This window comes from Equus asinus, chromosome 9, assembly GCF_041296235.1.
Source record: "Equus asinus isolate D_3611 breed Donkey chromosome 9, EquAss-T2T_v2, whole genome shotgun sequence".
NCBI classification, from domain to species: Eukaryota; Metazoa; Chordata; class Mammalia; order Perissodactyla; family Equidae; genus Equus; species Equus asinus.
In genome coordinates this window covers 36,882,675-36,902,426 of record NC_091798.1, presented here as the reverse complement: position 1 = coordinate 36,902,426, position 19,752 = coordinate 36,882,675, and the positions used below count along the sequence as shown (strand labels likewise).

The 19,752-nt window shown below is 43.7% G+C and overlaps 1 protein-coding gene and 2 long non-coding RNA genes across 14 annotated transcripts in view; 1 reads left to right on the top strand and 2 right to left on the bottom strand.

Annotated features, from left to right (window-relative positions):
• The window catches only part of NR3C1 (nuclear receptor subfamily 3 group C member 1), a 111,889-nt gene extending 108,016 nt beyond the window's left edge, over positions 1 to 3,873 (bottom strand). For 2 of the 12 annotated variants that reach the window (XR_011505792.1, XM_014850281.3), the window contains exon 1: positions 1,761 to 2,334. The gene's annotated coding sequence lies outside the window, so the exon portion shown is untranslated. Of the gene's footprint in view, positions 1 to 1,157; positions 1,560 to 1,760; positions 2,335 to 2,522; positions 2,855 to 2,912; positions 3,138 to 3,662 lie in introns of those variants that run through there. The other 10 variants (XR_011505791.1, XM_014850277.3, XM_044780711.2 and 7 more) reach the window with 8 other exon arrangements.
• LOC123290162 (uncharacterized) lies at positions 3,144 to 18,549 on the top strand. Its single transcript, XR_006534521.2, has 3 exons — positions 3,144 to 3,278; positions 14,082 to 14,231; positions 18,290 to 18,549. It is a non-coding gene; the product is annotated as an uncharacterized lncRNA (long non-coding RNA).
• Positions 6,942 to 10,862, bottom strand: LOC139046158 (uncharacterized). The gene is made up of 3 exons (XR_011505793.1): positions 10,602 to 10,862; positions 7,660 to 7,787; positions 6,942 to 7,349 (listed from the first exon to the last, which is right to left on the bottom strand). It is a non-coding gene; the product is annotated as an uncharacterized lncRNA (long non-coding RNA).
• Positions 18,550 to 19,752: the final 1,203 nt, after the last annotated feature.

Below are 19,752 nucleotides of genomic sequence, written 5' to 3'. Positions count from 1 at the left end.
TTACTTGAAAAATAAACAATGATGCTCTGCTCATCTTCCAATAGGCTAGGAAAAGGCTCTTATTTTTAACCCATATCTCTTACCAAATGTGCCTATCTAATAGTGCCTGCCTTTAAACTTTGGACATATGAAATGAAATTCTCTGTACATGGGCCAACTAAAATCTAGATTTTAAAAAGCAGAATAGAATGTGTAGTAGGTTCTCGCTACAATTTTAGCTTATTTAAATATAGCACTCTCAATCCTTACAACACAATAAAATCTAGATGAAACCACATTAACTGCTTAAGACCCTCAGTATGACATACTATCATATTCCTAAATTAACATCTTTCCAAATATCGAAGTACTGAAAAATAGAAAAACCCAAAACTGTAAAATCACATTCATATAAATCCAGGTAAAATAACATGCAATAAAATGCTAGGATAATTTTCTCTGCATTCTAAACCTTCACCTATCCCAAGTATGAAGCTATTCTCCAGAGGATTAGGTTGCTAGTATAGTATATGGTTAATAATCGGGATGTTTTAACAGACAAAGACTTCGATAAGCACATTTGCGACATCATAGTCAAGTCCTGTCAAAGAAAGGAAACTTCCCTGTATGCAGACTTTAAGAAGCATAAACTTCACTGGCTCTCACTGAAAGCGGAGTGTGATGAAGGTAGAAAGAGGGTAGGGACCCGCCACCACAAATCTTGAGGGTGCTCACCTCCCCGCCCCTCCGCCGTGCTTATCTGATAACGATCTCTAAACGCAAGGTATCAAAGGGAGCCTAATGAATTTCCGCGCCGCTTTGACAGCTGCCTTCAAACTCGAAACCAAAACAATACTTCATAAAACGAAAGGATCCCTCAAACGACTTTATCCCCTGGGTTAAATTGCAAATAACCCTGTCACACTAATCGGCCTTAATGAACCATGCCAAGGGGTCTTAAGTAGCATTACAAGGCCGCAATTATCAAGTCTGCAACCTCAAAGGTCCAACCACAGCTCGTCAAAAATCAGAGCACAAAACTGTTACGGTTAGGGAGGGTCTTTTTCTAAAAAGGAACCCTCATAAGCGTCAGGCACGAAATGATGCCAAGCGCTAAAGAACAAGCCCTCTCCCGGGGTAGAAAAAAGCGCGAGGATAAAAGAGAAATGTGTCCAGACCTGTTGAGTTCTTTCTCTGACACGCCCACTTCTACCAGATAACGCCAGCCCTGGCCGAAGTCTCCAAGTTGCAGGCTGTCAGCCCCCCGCGTGTGTACATTCACACACACACACACACAGCGCGCGCCCGCCAGAAGGGAGCCGCGCTGGAGCCGCGACACAAACGCTGATCGCGCTCGGCGCACTAGGGTGGAGTGGAAATACTCGGGCGAGGAGAACTCAGACGCGGCTTACGTTCCCCATAAAAATGAGTGTCTGGGCGGCCCCCTGGGAGGGAAAGGAAAGGCGACTTTGGAAAAAGAAAAAAAAGCCAGGATTCCGCGCCGGAGGACGAGAGGCTTGGAACCCGAGGCAGCCCGACGAGGCAGCGCTCGCAGAGCTCTGGGTCCTCCGCCTCGGCCCGCCCGGGAAACGGCGGCCCTGGGGGAGGAAGAGGCCAGCGCTGTCACCGCGCGCTGCCCTTTCGTCACCGTCACCCGGCCCTAGCCGGCCCCCACCCCCGACTGCCCGAGGCTAACAAAAGTTTGCAGGCTCCCGCCGCGGCCCCCGGGCCGGCACCTGGGGGAGCGAGCGCCGCAGCCCCCGGCCCTCCCCGCCCCTTACCTCCGGCAGGGGCGCCGCTCGCCGCCACCGTCCGCAGCTCCCACCACAGCGGAGATAAACAACTTAGCGTGTGAACGCAGGAGGAGCAGGAGAGAGATTTTTTTTCTAAAAAAAGGAAGTAAACAGCCGCCCCCTTCTCCACGGGGGGAGGGGAGAGCCCCTATTTAAGAAAGTCTCGCATCTCGCGGCTGACACGCCGGCCCCACGCCCGTCTCAGCGGGCCGCGGCTCGCGGGTGCGCGTCCTCCGTCCCGGCGCCGCGCCGCTCGGCCGCTCCGGCTGCGGCGTCTCCTGCCACCCACTAGACTCCGTCCCCGACGGGCGGGCGGTGACTCGGGCTCCAGTCACCGACTCGAGCTCGCAAAATGGAGGAGGAGGAGGAGGGGAGGGAGCGCGGACACGCGAAAGGGCCGCCCGGCCGCGGCGAGCGAGCGGGCCCGAGCGGGGGGCGGGCGGAGGCGGCGCCACGGCGCGCACACACACGCGCTCCCACTCCACCCCCGGCCGCTCTCCGCCCGAGGGGCCGCGCGGCGGCGGCGGCGAACGGTGCAACCTGTTGGCGACGCTCGGCAACTGCAGGGGCGGCGCAGCCCCCGCCCCCACGCCCTCCGCGCGGTCCCCGCCGCTCGGCCCCGACGGCGCCCGCACGCCCGCGGCCCCGGCATGGCCCCGCGGGGCAGCCCGCCGCCGCCCTCAGGGCGCAGGGGGCTGCTCCTCGCCCACCCCCAGCCCCAGGAGAGGAGAGGCGGCGGCGGGGGCCGACCTGGGCTCTCTGGGCGGCCTCAGGAGGGACGCGGAGTTTTCCTAGTTTCTCTTCTTGCTGCCTCCTTCCCTCCCCCGCCCAGCTCCGTGACTCCCGACCCCCTCGGGAGCTCGCCGTGTCCCTCGGCGGCAACCACCGCCAGCACCCTTTGCGGGTGACAGCGGGCTGGCCAGGGGCGCCGGGGCGCGGCCCGCCGCAGAGCCACGGGGGTGGTCCGCGCCGCCGCCCCCGGGGCCGAGTTGCGCGAAGTGTGTCACTTCGCACGGGGCTCCAGGGTTGCACGGAAACGGTGCCGCAGCGTCTCGGCAGCGCTCAGGGCCGGCTGGCCAGACACGCCCTCTGGGGCTGCTTAAAGGAGGGGAGGGCAGCGGGGGGTCGGCGCATACGTACTGTGGGCCAGGGGGGTCGCGTGCCGGCAGGTCCCCCACCCCCGCATCGTCTGCGCGGCCCTGGCTGCAGCCGCCGACGCCGTGCGCTCTCGCCGGAGAGAAGTTGCAAAGCAGAACCCACCCTCCCCCGCGCCGCGACCGTCCCCCACCCTCCTCCCCGACTCTGCGAGGCGGCGGCGGCGGCAGAAGGAGGCGCCGCCTGCCAAGTTCAACCCCCCCCCCCCCCAACCAGCGCGCTCACACTTGAAGGAAGTTGCACGCCAAATGCAAAACCTCCGGCGAGCTGGATTTCTTTGCACTTTATTATTTTTTTTTTTTAACTGAAAGCAGGGGTTGGCAGGCCCAAAAGCAAGTTGCAGGCGAAATAGTAAGTTGCTTGCAAAGTCCGCTCGCCCCCCCTCCTGACCTCTCCTTCCACCCCCTCCGGGGCCCCCGTCCAAGTTTCCCGGGAAGGCCCCTCCCCCCGAAGCTTGACATTTTGCTGCACTCGACTCCAGGCGTCGCCCACCCTCTTGTGTTCAAGGGACCCCTGCCCCTCCAAATAAAACACGCAGCTTTAAAATGTCAGCATTAAACTCCCTCCAGCTGTTCCCGTTACGCCTCCCCCCTCAGTCCGAGGGAAACACGTGGCCTGTCCCCAAGGACAGGGGCGTGGGGCGAGGGGCGTCCGCGCGAGAGGCCCCCTTCCCAACCCCCTTGCCCCGCTCGCCGCGTCCGGAGGGCTTGGGCGACGCCGGACCGAGCCTCCTACCTTGTGCGGCACATGTTATGATTTTTGTGACTCGGGGAAAAGTTGTGCTGTGTTGCTTTAGGGTTTGGGGAGGTAACTTTTGCGCCCCCACAGGTGACAGCGCTTGCCAGCTCCCGACGGGGGCGGAGGCTGCCGCGGCTCCACCTAGTCCCCGCCCGGGCGCTCGGCCGCGCTCTCCGCCGGCCGCGCTCGGGCCCCGGCGGCCGCCGCCTCCGCTCTGACATCTTGAAGCGGATTGGGGCAGCGCGTGCCGGAAGCCGGCCGCCGCCATCTTGGTAAAGGACGGGGACACCGCCCAGCCGCCCGCCCACCATCTTGGCAAAGGGTCTGGGTAGCGGGTCGCCGAAGTCGTTGTTCCTCTCCCCGAAGGGTGAACGCTGCTCCGTGCGTTGTCCAATATGAAAGGAAAGAACTAGGCTTTTGGCAAGCCGCCTGTCCGGAGCCCGTCTACACGGGCAGCCTCCAGACCGTTTTGGGCCGCCATCTTGGCAAAGGAAGCGACGCTCCCCGCCGCGGGAAAACGGGAACCAAAGCGTTTGCCAAAGTAGAAGCGTCAGCCAGTAGAGTTTTTATGAAGGGCGCTCAACAGTCCAGTTGTTAAGCAAAGCTCCTTCTGGATCCAGAAGCGATGCCTCCTCTTTGCCTTTTCTTTGGAGCAAGTCAACTAGGAGGAGGCCCTTGCCTTGGATGCTCATAGTGGACCCTAAGTGAGAATTTACTCCCAGAACCATACTTTGCCTACTTGCCAGTTTCTCCACCTTCTGAGTCTTAGTGCTAGAATCACATGTCTTTCGTGGGTTCAGTCCCCAAACCACCAATAGTTTCCGGGGGGAAAATCAAGACCTAAACCTACAATAGTATGTTATCCATCTTTTAAAAGTGAGTTAAATAATTCATGCTACTATGAATATTTCTGTACATCTGCTTAAAAATTACATACTAGGGATTACCTTTATATACATATAATACTTTATATATAAGTATATATATGTAATAATTTATGTATGTGATATATGTAAAGGGACCATAGCAGTTGAATCTCTGCTCCAAGAAAAGAATCCTCTTCATCTGTCTTACCTGTTCGAATTCTAGGTGATGGGTACTCTGCTTCTAAATAATTTCCCACTTTGCAAGAGTTCCCAATGAACTTTCTCCATACTCATTTTTTCTGCAGGTCCAGCAGATCATCTTAAAGTGGAGGAAGACACATCATTTTAAATTAAAAGTTGCTATTGAAAATACTTTTAATTGAGTGAAAGTGTGAAATTTCCCTAATTTTCCCCTTCTGTGTTCTAAATATGCCTGTTAATTTTTTAATTTGATAGAAAAAAATTCTCATTCTTTAGTCTTTCACATTCCTTTGAAAGCATGCTTTTTCTGTAATTTAACCCAATGTCTGTTCTTCAGAGGTAGAATAGTTATGCTTTATGGCTAGTACTTATTGAGTCTTCCACTCTGCTGCCCACTTTTGCTGGCAAGAGCTGATTGACGTATTATTACTATAATTTTTCAACATGAGGAAACTGAGGCTTTACAGAGGTTGATGCTGATCCAAGGTCACCCAGCTCCTAAGTGTGGAGGGTAGAATTAAAGAATATTAAACAGGTTTTTCTTCACTAATTTTATAATTTCCATGAAGGAGTACGTTGATCCCATGTTAGGCTTGCAATAAGTGTGTATGGAATTTAATTCAAGAGATGAAGTCCAGTGTACCAGAAAGGACGTGAGATTAAGCATTGTAATAACAACAGCAATTCTAGCAGTAGTTAACATTTATTGAACATCTAGTGTCTGCCAGATACTATTGAAAGTATTTTATATACACTATCTTAAGTCTTTAGGCATGGCAATTACTAATCTGTAACCCTGGAAAGTTACAGTTACTATAAGAGAAGAAATAGGATGAATCCCTGTATGTTGGGGAGTCTATTTGATTGTCTCAGAAGTAGAGGCGGGAATGAAGGTGGTATATCCAAACTCCATCAAGGCAAGGAGCTGATCTGTCTTGTTCATTGCTGAGTGCCCACTCCTAGAACAGAGCCCAGTGTATGGTGGACACTCAGCAAATATTTTACAGAGTTATAATAATATTGAGCCAACTAGACATAATATCACTTTTACTAGGTTGTTGTGGAGGCCAAATGAGTTAATGAAAAGTGTACAAATATTATTCAAGATCTCATTTTTATTGCCTTGTGTTTAAACACCTGAGTGCTCCCTAATTAAAAAAAAACCAAAGACCCATTATTGTGTGTTCTTACCGTGTCCTGTACTTTACTTTGGTAGCACATTACAGTGATAGTTCATTATTTGTGGATTCACTTGTTAAATTTCTGCCTCCCCACTAGAACATAAGCTTTGTGAAGGAAGAGCCTGTCTTTTTCACCACTGTATCACTAGCAAATAGTAGGTGTTCAGAGGGTGTTTGTTGAATGAGTAGAATCAGACTATATCCTAAGGCCAATAAAATCTTAAAGCTGCATAGTAACCAAACCACCTTTTACATTTATACAGCAATTGATATATTATCCAAGTTCTCCCATTCCGTTTCTCTATTTTATCATTTCCATTCCCATTAAAATAATCCAAGCCTCATGCCAGGTTACTCCTCCAGAACGTCAATGAACTCATGCCGTGCTCCTGCTCAGGAATCTATAACTCCTCCCTCTTCCAGGGATATACGGATCCCAACTCCCATTCCGGTATTTAAGACCATCATCTTTCACCCGCCCCTTTCTAGAGGGCTTTCTAGATGTGATTGGACTGGTATTAAATTAAAAAGTCAGTTAAAGCGAAGGAATAATTTAAGAAATGGTACTTGTAAATTTTAAGCTTTAAAACCTAAAACCTGTAATTGAACATTTATTTCCTAATTCCTTGATGAAGGTCTAAAGCCTTTGTGAACCCACTGACTGGAGTTCTAGGTCCTTATTCATGTATAAACTACACCCACGGCATCAGGACAGCATAGCAGTTAAGAGCCAGACTGGCTGGCTGGCCTCCAGCACTATGAGGAATGTAAGCTTGGGCAACCTAACTCTCTGTGCCTCAGTTTCCATCATCTGTAGAATGCAGATGACAATAGTACTAACTCAAGTTATTGTAAATATTTAACAATTTTGATATATGTGAAGTGCTTTGACTAATTCCTGGGACATATTAAGTGTTTAATCATCTTTAGCAATTGTTATTAATATATAGTATTACTATTTCCCCAGTTTTTAAAAAAGTGGAGCAAGAAATTAAAAGTACTTACAAAATAATGTGAGTGTAGTTTTTAAAATTTTTATGATTCATCCCCCCTGCCCTTTGCCCCAATCTTTTAAAGTTGTCTTACATTCACTTAATTTGACAGCGATTGCTTATATGGCATCTTTTCATTTAGATTTTATAGAATAACAACTATTTCTTTTTTTACTCATATTTCATCATTATACTCAATATTAAATTAAGTAATTACAAGAATAAGCATAAATGGGAATAACCATGTTTTGGGGAAAAAAAACACAAGAAACCGTTGGTAAGCATACATCTTAACTGGTAGGAGCAGAAATGTGTGGAGTACAAGCAGCACCGCTGGCTCCAGTGTTCAGCATGCCCTGAGCATCAGTCACAATGTTTCCCAGGGAGGATGGAGAACTTGGATTAGTTGACATGAAGGCCTTGAGTAGTGTTGGCTGAGAGACTCTGTTAGAGAAAAGGCACAGTGGATATCAGATTCATTCCCACGTCTGCGTTGTTTATCACATCTGTTTCCTCTTACATAGGGACAGCACCTTGTGACTTGTTTTCCTATAGTCCATGAATCCTTGTCATGGCTCTAGTTTCCATTTATTCCCTTATCTTTCTATCCTCCCCCCACACACACACTTTAAATCTATGATGTTAAATGTAAATTAGAATCGAATTTTTATCATATTTGTATGTGTTAATAATTTTAAGATGTTAGTTTAATATTAAACCAATACAAGCAGCTTTGCAGGTTGTCACAACTTACTTTAAAAAAATTATTCCTGGGGTCTGCCCGGTGGCGTAGTGGTTAAGTTTGCACGCGCCGTTACGCGGCGGCGGGGTTCACTGGTTCAGATCCCTGGCTTGGACCTGTACACCGCTCATCAGGCCGTGCTGTGGCAGGCGTCCCACATGCAAAATAGAGAAAGATGGGCACAGATGTTAGCTCAGGGCCAATCTTCCTTAAAAAAAAATTATTTCTGCAGCTATCATGGCCATTAAATGCCTCTTTAATGTAATATCTTGCTTGGGGGAAACACTTCTATTCTTGTTTAACTTTATAAGGTAAGAGGTTCAAGGAAACCCTGCTGAGCTTTGAATGCCCCATCTCTCTGCTTCACTATTTGCATTTTACACCAGACATGCCTATTATAAACAATTCACGCTAGCACCCCAAGTTCTTAATCATAATGAATTCCACTTTGGTACTGCTCTTTGTAATCGGAATTAACATTCCCACATGAACTGGGAAATGCTAAGTTGTTACCAGCGTCCCTGGTGTTTTGCTGCTTCTCATGATGCTTTCAACAACATCATCATAAGCAACCTAAAATATCACCATTTGTGTTCATATGCATGGATTCCTCTTTGGGTGTCCTATGAAGTCTATATTCTTCATACTGGCAGAACTTAGTTTAAGCGATGCCTGATTCAAGGATGAGGTAAATAGCAGATAAATGAGATAAATGTTGCAATAAGCAGGAACCTAATGTTTTTCATGTTTGGAGACATTCGAGCAAGCACACTGAATAAATGTAACTAGGATTACGTACTTTGTTTTGCATTTGTGGCATTTGTGGCGGGCCATTATGTCGTTTGCTTTCCTCCTCTTCTGATTTAATCTCCTTTTCTGTCCCGTGTTCCTTTGGTAGAGAGTGTTTCAATCTGCTCCATTTCGAGGTGGAATCTCTCAGCTCATTTTTGAGAACCTATGTTTCCATTTTGGTGCTTACACCTTATTTATTAATTAGGTCACATGGGTTTTTTTCTTTTTTGAAGCTAAGTTAGAAATAATAAGGCTTATAAGATCAAAACGTCTTTGATATAGGGAATCTTTTAACTAGATATGAATGTACTTTAAATCAGACACTGAAGTGTTACAAAGGACATTTGTTACAATTTTTTAATTTGATACAATTTTTAAATTGGATGTCAGTATTTTCCAATTAAGTTTTCTCTAGCCTCTTGTTTAATTTTCAAAATGAGACCTGGGTTGGAAATCCTGTTCTGCCATTTACTGACCTGAGTGAATTGGGGCCGGTTACCTGATTCTTCTCAGCCTTGTTTTTCTATCTGTAAAGGAAGGATAACCATACCTACCCCGCCTCTCTCGCAGGAACCTGTAAGGCTCACGTGGGATGATGCATTCAAAAGGAATTTTTAAACACCAAGCTTAGTTGGGAAAAACAGGGAGGGGCTTGTAGAATTGTTGGATCATCAATTCACCACAACAAAAGTGATGACTAATTTTATGGAAAATTGCCATTGCCTTTCTTCACTCATTCCCCAGATAATCAGTGCAATGGGCATCCTAAAATTTTAAGCAGAGGAGTAACAATTCAGTAGTGTGTTGGAGCCAGCTGCACCAGCTTGTGAGAGCTGATTGTTAAATTTTCAGGAATTTTGTAATTCAATTGTTAATCATGGCCAATATTAAAAACTAAATTATTTACAAACTTGCAGCTAAATGAAGTATTTAAAAAAAAAACAGGCAATATATACTCGAAACATCACTTCCTAATTATTTTACTATATTTTACTATTATCTGTGCTTTAAAGTTATTTCCGTCTGTCCTGTATAATGGACATACTATCTAATGGTGTGATACACCATAGCTCTTCCTAACTCTGCGCTCAGAAATGTTGTTTTAGTAGTTTGAAATCACCCATGGTGGAGTATCTACACTGCAGAAGTTGGAACACACTACAAATCAGAGCTTGCTTTGTTGATTGTCTAAATATAAGAAAGTGATGGAAGAAATTTTAATAATAAAGATTAAATTTAAAAGTGTACTAGTTTATAACTAACACAAAAAACTGAGGAAATATTTTTCCAGCACCTGAAAACTATTATCTGATCAGCAAAGAAGTCGCTTGCATCATTGATGAATGAGTGTAGTCCCAACGTACATCTTGTTTCACTTTCATCTCGCTCATGAATGTAGAAAAAATCAACCAACATTCATGGTTAAACTTCAGTGGCATGAGGGACGTTGCTGAACTGAATATTAATCAAACATTTTTTTGTAGTCTGCTTTTGCCAACATGGTTGAATTGCAACTGTAGGTTGACTATGGATGCAAGAGTTTGGCAAAAATCATTGAAACTATTCTGTGACAATCAATGGGCTAGGTAGAAGTTACTATAAAGAGCGTTATATATTTTATTATTTTTTTGTTAATTGTGTGCTAAACATCCTTTATATCATTAAAATTGATAATAAATAGATACATAGATACTTCCCTCCACCCCCAGCAGTTAAACATTTATCATCACACTGATGGACATAATCTGATTTACTATTTGAAAAGATCATTCCACCTGTAATGTGAAGCCTGGATGGTAAGAGCTAAGAGAGGGAGCAGTGAGGTGGCGGGTGCACTGGTCCAGGGGAAGATGGAGATTTGTACTAGGGTGGTGGCAGTGGAGGTGGGAAGCTGTGGTTGGACAGGGGAAGCATTTTGGAGGCCAAAGGAAGGCAAACCAGTCATTCGGCAGCTCTGTGGAAATGGACTTGCAGGAACTGCCTGTGCTAGACGAGCGTCTGGAGAAGACTGAGAAGGCTCAGTGGTTGACGGAAGTGAGTGCATAGAAAGCTGCACTGGAGAAAAGGAGTCTCGAACCGTGTGTAGAAGGAAGTAAGGAAATAAAGTTCTAGAGTTTAAGTAAATGTCTTTGAAGCACATGGAGAAAGTTAGACTTGCTTACCTTGCAGTGGGAGTGGGGAGGGGAAACTCCAAATAGCAGTAACATGTCATAACTGGAACCCGCATACTCAGAAGTTTTCTTACTCATCTAGAAATTTCATCAAGATTTTTGCCCGTATAGAGGGATTTTGTGTTCATCCCAATGCCTTCATCCTATTGCAGTCCACGGGAGACTTTTTTCCTAGCATTTGCTCATTTTAATTGTAAAACCCTCTCCCACTGAATCACCCTGGGCTACACAGATAGCACTGCCTCTTTTTACACGTCTCGTGAGCTCGTTCCCAGTTTTTCTCTTCTGTGTCATAGAGAAGGACCTTACCATAAGCCACCTACTACAGTGCTTCCTAGTTATCCGCCAGCTTCTGGCTTCCACTGCTCTCCCTGTCTCCTCCCTCACAACCTACAACCTAGACACAAGACAGGTTGTATGTTTTGGTTTTAACATTTTGCAACAGAGGTTATTAAATTTTATGGACTTGTAAAAATAGTAAATGTTTTGTAAAGGAAAGAACAACCGCCCTCCCTTCACCCGCCCTCTCAACCCTAATGACCAGACAAAGGGAAAATTCTCAAGTAAACAGCCACCAATAACTGACACTTTCAGGATTCAGTTTGGATTTATTAATTTGGTTTACTTTCATCTTCTGATAATTAGCTATTTTAGTCATGGTTTCAATTAATCACAGTATCTTAACTAATAGAAGGGATGTTCCCAACTAATTTTCTCTCTCATTCATTCATTCCTTCAGCCAAATACAATTCCTTCAACAAAATAGCAACTATTAAATGTTAAGTCCCAATGTGAGGGAGCAGGGATATAAAAATGATTAAGATACAATCTCTACAATCTGGTGGAAACGGAGACAGATACCAAGTCATTACCAAACAATGCAGACTCGTGGAAATGTGGTGATAGATGCATAGGGCACTAAATATACATCAAGAAGTCATCTGGGTGTTTAAGGATAGGGAGGGAGGTGTGGGTGTGGAGATGATGTTCGAGGAGGGTTTCTAGGAGGTGAGCATGACTGATTTGAATTATTAAAAGTCTTCTTGAGATTATTTGGTTATTTCTCCTGGAAATAACACTTATAAAGAAAGCTTGTCATTAGTATTCTATCAGGACATTTTTTGGTGCATTTAAAAGAAACTCGACTGTTAAAGCAAACTGATTTACTTCAAAGTCCAGAGGGCGTTAGTTTCAGGCATGGCTGGATCCAGGGCCTCAAGTGATGTCAAAAGGGCTTGGACTCTATCCCTTAGCTTTACTTTCCTTTATTTGGGCTTTGTTCCCGAGAAGGTGATCTCCACCTGGGGGCCCACAGCACCTGGATTTAAAACATCCTACCTGCTTAGTAACTTCAGTGGAAAGAGAGTTCTTCTTGTCCAATAATTTTAGTGTATGTCCCTGGGAGGGGCTTCATTGGTCTAGTTGGGTCACATGTTCATCCCTGGACCAATGACTGTGACCAAGGGATGTAAGGGATGTATACTCTGATTGGCAAACCCTAGGTCAGGTGCCCACCACTGACATCTAAGAGTGAGGAACAAATGAGATGGAGAGAGGGAGAGAGAGAGAGAGAGAGAGGAGAGATGCTCCCCAAAATAATTGGGCTTCTAAATTAAAGAAGGAAACAAAGGATGCTGGGCATGCAGAAAACAACAAATGTCCACTACAATAGCTATTTATCAAAATATTAACAGTGACGTAAACAGTATATTTTAAGGGAATTAGTCACGACCTATAATGTTTCTCAGCAAGGGAAAGAACCCTGAAAATTAAGTGTAGTTGTTGCAAGTCCTGCTGATTTCTCTTCTTGACCTTGATACAAAAAGAATGTGGATTTGTACTTTAAAATTTCAAATAGTACATAAATGAATTGACTATTGCTTTGTAGAAATAGTGCTTCTAACTAATTGGGCCCTTTTCAGGTGATATAGTGATGTTTACAACTTTTAAGCTAGTTTTATAGTCTTTCACAGAAGGAATTTGTCCCACTTGACTGTGATTCCAACAAACATGATGGAGATAGAAGGCTGCTATGAGCCTCTGCCTGTTTCTTTTGCTCCTTCTGTCTTGACAGGCTGAATGTCATGCAAATGTCTCCAGCCTGGGCACTGGGCAGGCAGGAAGCCAGAACCAGTAATAGAAGCAGGAGGCACTCTGTGAATACTTGCTGATTAATTTTAGCTCCATAGGCCTGATGGGTTTTCCATCCCTATAATTACCATCAGCAAATAGTTATTGAATGATGTCCAGCATATTTTTATTCCTCTTCCCTTGGTCCTGATTTTCATTTTCTATTTTACCTCTCTGTGATTTCATCACATGTGTTTCTGTTCATCAGACGTACAGAGTTTCCTTGATCAGTTTCTAATTGCTCAATTTTATTTCACCTGTGAGATATCCATCTCGCTATCTAAATTTGTTTTTATCATAAATAGTTCAAGTCCTTCTTGGAATTAGTGAGTGGATAAATTGTGGGGGTAAAAAAGGAAAGAAATAGGTTATTGAATGGCTGTTCTGTGAGTACATTCACATAAGCGTTACGAGTCAGTCATTTTTATTAGAAATAATGCTTAATAAGGCTGTAGGTCTTGCCCAGGGTCACTCTACAGAGCGAATGGAGAGCAGTGAGGGGTGAGGGTGTGAATATGAATATGACAAACGGGGAAAGACTTTATAGAAGGAAGATTGGGGCCTGCCAAGAAAAATGTTTGTCTTTGTGTAGATGGCATTAGAAGAACAAAATATAACTTTAGATATTACTTCTGTCTTAAAAAAAAAACTTTAAAATAATATACACTAAAAAAATACACACTTATTTTAAAAACCAAACATACAGAAGACAGAAATACATATGGTTAAAAGTAAAAATTCTCTCCCCAACACAATCCCATTTTGCAGATGTAGTGACTGTTTTTAAGAGTTGGTGAGCATTCTTCTGGACCCTTTTTGTCTATGCATGTGTGTGTGCATGCATAGCATATACACACATACAGTATTTTTTTAAAGCAAAAATGAGATTTTACTATATAGATATTTCAATTTTATTCATCAAATGTTTTTGGACATCTATGTCAATATTTTCAGGTAATGACAGCACAGTTTTCTATTGTTTGGCTACATTATAATTTATTTAACCTTTCCCTCATTGATGAATATTTAAGTTAGTTCCAATTTTTTACTATTGTAAGGTGTGCTCCAGTGAGTATCCTTGTATCTGTATCTTTGCACAATTGTGAAAGTGTTTCTGCAGGATATTTGGAATTGCTCAGGCAAATGCAATTCATAACAATCATTAAGGACCCAAATGTGCCACATTAATGGGCTTATTTTAAAAAATCCTTGCTCATTACCAGCTCTTTTTCTACTTTCATCTTCCTGTAGGCATTCTAGAAGAATTCAATTAGAGCAGGAGTCATGGATGGCTCTGCAGAACAGGCTACTACCTGAAGATCTCTCGTGTCTTGCTTACAGACCCAGTTTTGCTGAATCCACCTTATGTTAACTGTGCTATAAATTCCAGAGGAGTGGTTTACATATGAGCTGGGAAGACTCACCTGCGTGGATCATTTAGGGACACCACATTGCCTTGGATGACCAACCTCCACCCTATGAGGGTACCTGGTATGTTCTCTATCATGACCAGATGGTTGGTAGATACTGTTTTGCCTGCCATGCATCCACTGTCCACCTATGATGTTAGGACCTCAGTTTTCCTTTGGAAATCTGTCCTTTCTCCAACTTCAGTCCATGTGTTTGTGGTGGGATTAACCCCAACCTGAACTCTGTGGATGGGCCAGGCCTGGCCTATTGGAGCCTTGTTCAGACAGGGGCACATGACAGGCACAAATGAGCCTTCGTGCTAGGCCTTCTGGGACTATTCAGAAACTTGCCCTTATTTAACAGGAGTAACTAAGCTGATATGATGTAAGCTGGGAGGAGCTTTATTCTACCACCTAGAGCCCCCATCGCAATAAGGTTGACAAAAAATAAGAAGGAGCAAAGAGATCTCAAGATAGATTTCCAATTAGACAATTTGAACGTCTAGATCCTGAGGCTAGGGCTACCCTAGACTTGACTATTACACACACTGATAATTTTTTTTTTTTTTGCTTCAGTCAGTTGGAGTTAGTGCTTTAAAACTTGCCTCTGAAAGGATCCTCATGTAAGAAGTAAAGGTCTAAAACATGAGGTGCTGCTCCTTCTGGAAGAGAGGCAGGCTAAGGTCACGAGGCATCTAGGGTGACCCAAAAGAGAAGGGGAAGCCAGAGAGAGGAGCCAGTTGGATGCCTAAAAATAAACTTTACCTGCCACGCGAATTTGGCTAGAGTTTCCTGTTAATGATTAACTAAGGGAAATGGTCAAACTCCTTCTTTATTTAAAAGACACGTACATAAATGAGAATACCAGCCTTTAGTTAATTCACTCATTCTGGCTACATCTGCCTCAGATTTCCATTTTTTATTAATATAGAAATTGCTTCTCTATTTTAGGCTGTGCTTTAAAAGAAAAAAAAAGAAACCCTGGCAATTCTCCAAAAGAAATGTCTCATCTAGTTTCTCTTTAGGGCAGCCTAAACTGTTACTCTGCTTTCCATATTGATCCAGCCCTATTTTTATTGCTTTGTTTATATAGACTTGATAATATATTAACTGAAAGATGGTATCTCTAAATATGGTCTAGTGAAGTAGGTATTAAAATGTTTTAATATCTTCTTCTTATTTGTGTTTTTGAAACCCAAACCTGATAGCTGAAGGAAAAACTCCACTAATATGAAAAGTCAACCCCTTAGTTGAATGAAGTCCACAATTCTTGTACAAATTTTGCTACTGTTTTACGTGTGTAAACTTCGTACTTCTCTCTTTTCCATCGCAGGGGAGCAAGGCGTGGTGGTGGATAGGGATAGCGTTAGTTGGATTCTGTAAACATTTATTTGGTTATTAATAGCTCCAGCTCCATCTGACGTAGACTTCAGACTCTACCTCTTAGTAGACATGTGTCTTTAGGCAAGTTCCTTAACCTCTCTGAATCTTAGTTTCCTTATCTGAAAAATAAAGGTAATAATAGTATTTGCTTCATACGGTTCTTATATAGATTACATAAGCTATTCTATGTAAAGAATTTAGCACCGTGTCTGACATGTCCTGTGCTGTTATGTTACATGATTTTTGCCGTCACTAAGCCCTGTCCTAGGGCCTGGCAATGTAAAGAAACCAACAAGTCATAATCCCTGCAGGAAGTGAGATGGACGTGTAGGCATACCCCAGTCAGAAAGGACACACACACACGCACGCACTACACTGCCTCCCTTCAAACTAAACTTCCCTCCTCACATCATGGGTCGCGAAGTGAGGCTCATTGAGCACCTGCTGGGGATTCTGTAAAAGAAATTCAGCTGCTAGCTGGAAATTTTCACTGTATGATTTATCAGGCTCCTTGCAGCTTTGGGGTCCTATAATTCAATAAACCACACAAATTACGTATCGCTGTGGGACTTGATCCTTGTCAAACCCAAAAGAACCATAGATTTTCCACATCCAGTTGAGCATGCTCAAATAAAGAAAAACATTTAAAAAAGCATAGGAGTTGATCACATGCTCTTTAACCTGCAAAATTCTACAGCCCAAAGAAAGAAAAGCACAGAGAAATAGAATCATTTGTCTGGAGTCTCTCTGATTTGCCAAGGAGCTAAAATGAACATGTGAGCTTTCCTAACTCCTGGCAGAGTTCTCTACACACTATACATAGTGATATATAATCTTCGGATGTCAATATTTACCTTTTATGAATTTATTGCCGGCCTTGTGTCAACCTGCCAATTCGTTTGTTTACTTATATCAATGCCATCATAAACCCTTTCACTTCACCATCAAAGTTTGTATAACAGTGTACGAAGCATTGAATGAGGGGACAGGGACTGGGTTTTGGTTTTGGCTCTAGGACCCTTTCCTGTCCTACCCCCCCAACTGCATGATCTTGGGTAAGTTTCTTTTCCTCTTTTTGACTGTCTTTCTCTCCTTACGTCTCTGGGCTTTCACTCCCCATCTCTTTCAACCCACACGGATGTTCCTCTCATTACCTCTAGCTGCAAAACTTTTACTAGATAGCCATATTTATTTGGCTCCTACTCTATGCCTATATGCAAAGCACTGGACATAGAGATAAATAAGGTAGGCTCCTGTCCTCAAGGCTCTCCTAGTGAAGAGGGGACAGAAGCACAAAGAGATCATGTGATAGAGAAAATGCAATAATAAAGATGTGCACAGGCTGTGACAGGAACATAGGAGGTCAGAGGATGAAGGCAAGGATCAAGGAAGATTCTGGAGGGGACAGGTTGAGATGTAAAGGATGAGTAAGAGTTTGGATAGGGGACAGATAGATATAGTCTGAGGCTCAAGTGATGACAATGATCATGCTGAAAGGAAGAATAACGTTAACAGAACTGGCTGGGACTAGGGCAGAACTAGAAAGAACATAGACTCTGAAGCTTCTAGTTGTGGATCTTGACTGAGTTACCGCAGTTTCCTTGTTTATTAAATAGGCATAATGATTGGATTCAATGAGATTATGAAGGCTAATTTTTAGCACAGTACTAGACACTTAATAATAGCAGTAGTAATAGTTGATAGTAATAATAATAATAATAGGGGTATTACTGTGACCAAAAACACATTGTTATACCTGTTCCTCTGTCTCCTCTTCCTCTTCCAAGGACATAAACATATTCATATCCTGCTATTAAGAGTATTTTGTTTATAAATATTTTTTAATGATAACAGCCATGTATTTGAAGCACTACAATAAAAAAATGAACATGCCATACAGTACCTTGAAGAGATCTTAGAGGTGCCATAAATTGTAATGGTCTCTCCTAGATGAGTAGTTCTCAACTGGGGGTGATTTTTGCCCCAGGGGACATTTGGCAATGCTTGGTGACATTTTTGGTTGTCACAGATGGAAGGGGGGAGTCTCATTGACATCTAGTGGGTAGAGGCTAGGAGTGCTACTAAGCATCCTACAGTGCGCAGGACAGCATCCCCCCCAACAAAGAATTATACAGCCCAAAATGTCAGTAGTGCTGAGGCTGGCAATCCCTGCCCTAGAATGTAACCCACTCCTGCTCAGTTTCAGTAATCATCAAGAAACACAGTAAAGCAATATTCCTAAAGATCCTAAGTTCAACCACGAAAGTGTATCCTTTGGACATTTTACACATTTTAACATCTCCTCTGAAAACACAAGTCCTTCAGAGCCCCTGGTAGTGTCATTCAAACTTTCCTTGCTGCCAAAATAATAGAATAAAAAAAAACAAATCCTTTTCTCCTACATAGATAACTCAGGACAAATACCTTTTTTAGATGGTAATTTTGATGAAATTCACCAAAAAGAAACTCAATTTACCCTAATTTGGGAGCCTTTTTTTCAGGAGTAGAGAAGCTTGTCTCCACTGCCACAGGGACATAGATGGCTGGGTACCCCGTGCTGGCTCCTACAGCCTCTGGCAGGAGGGAGCTAATTGCCCTTTGAGTTCTGACAGTTGCCGGAGCTGGGCTAACAACAGTGGGGCTCCACAGGGTGTGTGTGTTCATGTCTCTCAAATGAGAATTTGCTCCAAGTAGCTTTTCTAAATTCCAATGTTAATGGTCCTTGTCCTTCATTCCTTCTTTTTTTCTTTCTTCTAGAAGCAGCATAGTGGTTAAGAATATGACCTCTGGGGCCAGAACGCCTGGATTTGAACCTGACTCTGCCACTTGTTGCCTATGTGACCCTCATAAGCCTTGTACCCTCTGTGCCCCCGATTCCTTATCTGTAAAATGAGGGAAGACAATAGTACCTGCCTCACAGGACTGTTGGGAGGCTTAACTGAGTTCTTACATATAAAGCACTTAGAACATAGCCTGGCACATAACAAGCAATAAATGAATATTAGTTGTTTCTCTTACTGTTCGTTCTTATTTTTCACTCACTCATTCATCTGCTCATAGGATACTCTGAGGCGGATTTTAGGTATGACATGGACTTGGTAGAAGGCACATGTCATTGCAGAGGATGCAACAGTCACAGCCAGGGCCAGCCGGGGGCCAACGTAGGGAGAGGCTGAAGTGTGTTCATTGCTTGATCAGTTCTCCTTCTTAGTTAGACTACCGATAGTTTGTTTTGCTTCCTCCTCATCTTTACTAGTACTCAGTTTCCTCTTACTTTTCCTCCCAAGTATGACATCTCACCAAAGTCTTCCCTGCTTTGACCCTCCGTCATGTTTTATTTGGCCACCCCTTATAGCGTTGGCTTCCACCTGAGTTGTCTGCCAAATCATTTGGGAATTTGTTTAAAGTACAGACACCTGGGCATCACCTCACACCTACAGAACCATTCTCTAAGGGTAGAGCCCAGGGGTCTCTATTTCAGTCTTTATCTGAGAGTCGGCATGGCGTGGTATTTAAGAACATGACCAAGGAGCCGGACTGCCTAGGCTACTTGTTCGTTCTGTGACTTTGGGCAAATTATTTAACTCCGTGCCTCACTGTCCTCATCAGTAAAATGGGGATTATAAAAGTACTTTTCTCATCAAGTTGCTAAGAGAATGCGTGAGATAATGCCTCCTAGAACAATGCCTGCGACATTATAAACATTTATTAAATGTTACCTGTTTCTTCTCTCTTTTTCACTTTTCCTCCCCTTTTGCTTTCTCACCCATCCTCCTTTCCCTCTTTATTGTCTTCTCTTCTTCCAACAAACATATTTTGGCCATCTACTCAGAACATGGCTTTGGGACCTAGAGACAAATTAGATGTGTTTCTAGTCCTTTATGGGGTTATAGTGTAATGCAGCAAATAGATACATAAACAAGTAATGCATGGAAGTGCTCCAGGTGCTCTGAGAGAGCTATATACAGAGTGTGAGTGAAGGAATTATTGGTTTTCGTAGAGGAGAAGAGGTTACGGAAAGGCTCCAGAGAAGAAGTGACTTGGGCGTTCAGAATCAGAATAGAGATGAAATCAATCCATCCCATGCAACAAACATTTTCAAAAGTACCTACCACATACCAAGCACAGGCCACAGTGCTTTTTTGAAATTATCTTCTGTTAGAGAGTTGCACCTTCACTTTTTACTTAGTATTTTAAATAATTATTAACCCAGAATAGCA